The sequence below is a fragment of the Octopus bimaculoides genome, chromosome 8 (assembly GCF_001194135.2).
Source record: "Octopus bimaculoides isolate UCB-OBI-ISO-001 chromosome 8, ASM119413v2, whole genome shotgun sequence".
Classification (NCBI taxonomy): Eukaryota; Metazoa; Mollusca; class Cephalopoda; order Octopoda; family Octopodidae; genus Octopus; species Octopus bimaculoides.
In genome coordinates this window covers 94542681-94547094 of record NC_068988.1, presented here as the reverse complement: position 1 = coordinate 94547094, position 4414 = coordinate 94542681, and positions in this window count along the sequence as shown.

The following is a 4414-nucleotide window of genomic DNA, read 5'->3' as shown; positions in this document are numbered from 1 at the left end:
TATATATATATATATATATATACATACACACGCACACACTCACACATACACACACACATACACACACACACACACACATATATATATATATATTGACGCGCACACGAACATACAGGCACACACATATATAAATATGCGTGTGTGTATATATATATATGTATATATCGATTATAAAATTGGAAGACAAAAAGTAACATTATTATTAAAATAAAGAATAAGAAAATTCCAATATATCTCTGTAAAAGAAATTGAGATTTCTTTATAATTTTATCTTTTTGTTTTGTTTTTACGAATAGTAAAATAAAGAAGCAAAAAATAACCGAAATAAAAGATTATGATTGATCTATCGCTCAATGTATTTTCGCTTTAAATATCAGAGCGTCTTTTAAAAATAAAATGTTACACGTCTATGAAGTGAAAGAAAGAACAAAAAAATGAGATCTGAACAAGTCCGTCATCTGTAATGAAACAAGGAGCTGCGACTGATAAGAGGAGTCGAAGTATATATCAAAGTTATCGTTGAAGTGTTTTTTTTTTTATATGCCAAGTTAAGCTGATAGTGGGTCGATATGTTCAGAAGCAGAAGGTCTTTAGTTTTTAACACTTTTAACAAATCAAATGATAAACAGTCGAGGCCAGAAAATGAATATAAATGTTGGAGAAAATCTAATACTTTTCCACCATCTTATCGTTTAGCGGGAACGGTGGAAGGGTTTGATTGATGTGTTTAGCACCAACAACTATAAACACTTATGTGTGTGATTCTGTATATATATATATATATATATATATATATATATATATATATATATATACATATAGATACAGATACATACGTACGTATATATATATAAGTACACATACATTTGTATATACCTACATAGATAGGTGTCTATGTGCATGCGTATACACAAAATACCAAATATATACTTATATGTATGCACGTATGTTTCTATATATAAACATTAATATATAAAATCGCAGATTTCTTTTCTTTTTAATATAACAAAGGTGACTATTTTATTGTTGGTCGCCTAGGTTCATTTCAGAATTATAGTGAGGTTAAGCGCAATTTAATGGAAGTGGAATATAACCAAACCGATAGCTGTATTTTATAAGATATTAGAATTATTGAAAAAGTGTATATATTTCTTAGTGACGGTGAATGCTAATTTCTGAATGTATGGTTGATTGTATTTTAACAAGTATATTACAGTTCTCTCTCTCTTCCCCCTTTCTTTCTTTCTCTCTCTCTCTCTCTCTCTCTCTCTCTCTCAGTATATGTATATACATATATACATACATATGTATATAACCTACAACATATGTGGGAAATTCTGTCTGTTCGTGTGTTTGTTTGTGGAGTTGTTAGCTAACTCCTCCGACATCGTTTAATCGATTTTGATGAAACTTTACACGTGAGTAGAAATTATGTCTGAAAACCTCGTTCCATGCTCAGGTTGTTGAAAAAATTGATAATAGGGCCCCTAGAAGGGATCCTTATATCTACTACATATAACTAACATTTTAAACAACCAAGGGAAATAACCCATATCACCTGCTCTTACAATTGTCAGTTTTTAGCGAAGCGATCAATATTCGATCCTTACGATCAACGGACCTGATTCTGCTGTTCACTGCTCACAGTTTTGAACTGCTAAACTTTATTATCACACTTTCTTGATTTTAATCTTAAACCTTAAAGACTTCATTCATACATTTATATATATACATACTTTTTGGAGCTTGTATATACTATATTCATATATTAGCTTTAATAAATTAGTCTTGATAAAGTTAACCTTTAAAAATGCCACGAAGAGTAAGCGTATAAGTGGGTACTTCTACTTCATAAGCTGCTTTAATGCGACAATAGCGATCTCAAGTAAGTCTCCGATTCATTATGTTTGATATTTATTAAATTAAAATATTCTACTGCAATATCTAAACAGTTATATACATATTGCTGTAATTAATTTAGACACTGTATTAATAGACATCTTTTCAACATCTGTAAATAACTAAATGCTGGCAATGCATTCAGGGTTTCAATTAAATTTGATTACACTTTGAATGCCCATAACTCCGATAATTCTGCTTTTTTCCAGTTAAACTTTTGCGATGACAGTAGATAAAGTTTTGATTCCAGAACGTATTTAATAAGTGTGTTCCAATCCTGTTTTTTTCTCACGGACAGCTCAATATCGGATGCTCTAATGTTGGAAATCCGGAAAATTTATTCATCTATGCACTCAACGGCAAAAGCAAAAACATTGTGTATCACGAAGCCCTGCAAGACTGAAATTTTGGAACAAAGATGCCCTCCCCCTCTGATAATCTCTCTCGCTAACCTCCGAAAACCTCTCTCGACAACCTCCGACAACCTCTCTCACCAACCTCCGACAATCTGTCCCTCTTCCAGCTGAGAGTTTTTTGTACTTTCTCGTGACGGAAAATACACCTTTTGTGGCAGTTATAACGAAAAAACTTTTTTTATATCAGAGTAAAAGGGCGTTTAAATAGCAAATATTTACCTCCGGGAATTAGCGTGTACACCAGCTAATGTATATATATACATACATACATACATACATACATATATATATATATATATATATATATATATATATATATATATACATATTAGATAATAAGTCGTATGGCTTATACTTGGTAGTTTATTAACTATATATACATATATATATATGATATAATTATATATGTATGTATATATATATTTATATGTGTATGTATAAATATATATTTTTATATACTTATTTAGTTATATATTCAAATATATATATATGTGTGTGTATGTGTATGTGTGTGTGTGTGTGTGTGCGTGTGTGTGTATGCGTGCGTATTTTATGTATATGCTTGATTTCCACCACAAACACAACCCGTCGTTTTTCCGGTGTATAATTCATTGAAATACCAGGATTACTGAATTAGCGTGAATGTGATTGCGACATTGGATATTACGCAAACACGAGACTCAATAATGAGTATCTCGGATGGGTTGCGCTTTCCGCGATGTGAACATGCTGGGCTTTTGAACTTCGAGTAAAGTCCGTCTGACGAGATTGCGTTTATTGAACTTCACTGCCAAGACATGGTATATCGCGAAGTCATAGAGAATAACAAACCCCATAGATGTCACACACTTATCTCATGGACAAGTGTAATCATCGATACTGAAATAACGATACCATATGCAAATATATGTACATAAACAGACGTACACATATGCTCTTACTTATCTGTATATATATATATATATATATATATATATATATATATATATATATATATATATATTATATATATACTTATATATACAGTAATCGCTCGTCTCATAGATAGATAGATAGATAGATAGATAGATAGATAGATAGATAGATAGATAGATAGATAGACAGACAGTTAGATGGGGGAGATAGAGGGGGGAGGGAGAGAGAGAAGGGGATGTATCTGTACAGTAAAAAGTTCTGAGAATGTGTTGTATGTGGAAGGAATAGCTGACTTTTGGAGAAATGGGACAGCTCTTATTGTAAAACAAAGGAAGAAAAGAATGAGAGAGAGAAGGTAATGAGATAATTTAAGAGACAAAGATTAGAAAAGAAAAGACCGTCTGCACTTATTGACAAGCAAGTGTGTGGAGAAAAATGAGAGATGGTCCGAAATGAAAGCTATGGATATTCAAGGATATTTAAAAAAAAGCCGCTCTAAGAATCGACGAACAATGGAGAGAAGAAACAAAAATTAAAAAATGGGTGGGTGTAATTAGGGAATCATTCCGATCGAGATTCCGGAAAAAAATAATGCCTAAGTAATACTTGATTATTCTCTTCTTTCTCAAATTTCAAAGATTGGATAAATTTTCGAGTAGGTGTGGTGTGTTGTGACTTATCCGATAAATCTCTTCCACGATTTAGGTTTGCTTTGACATAGTATTTATTGTGTATTAATCTGTTGAATCAATCGATCAGAAAACTTGTCTACAGATTTTCTAGAAACCCCCAGCAGATGCATAACTAATCAACTCACCGATGCATGGCGCCGATTGTCTGTGAAATATGGTTTAGGGAGTTATCAGCCAACTACAGATTTCGACGCTGTTACTTTCTCCTGCTCTTCACGTCATTTTCCATTCTTACTCATAATTTCAACAATAATCTATTCTAATTATGGATGAAATTTATCTTTTCGTCTTTTCCACTGATTATATATTTTTATTTTGTTGCTGTTGTATGTCTTCTCTAACTCATTCACTGTCCTGTAAATTCCTCCATCTCTTTCTTTCTCAAATATATACACACATATATACTCACATATACATACACACACAAACATACACACACACACACACACACACACACACACACACACACACACACACACACACACACACACA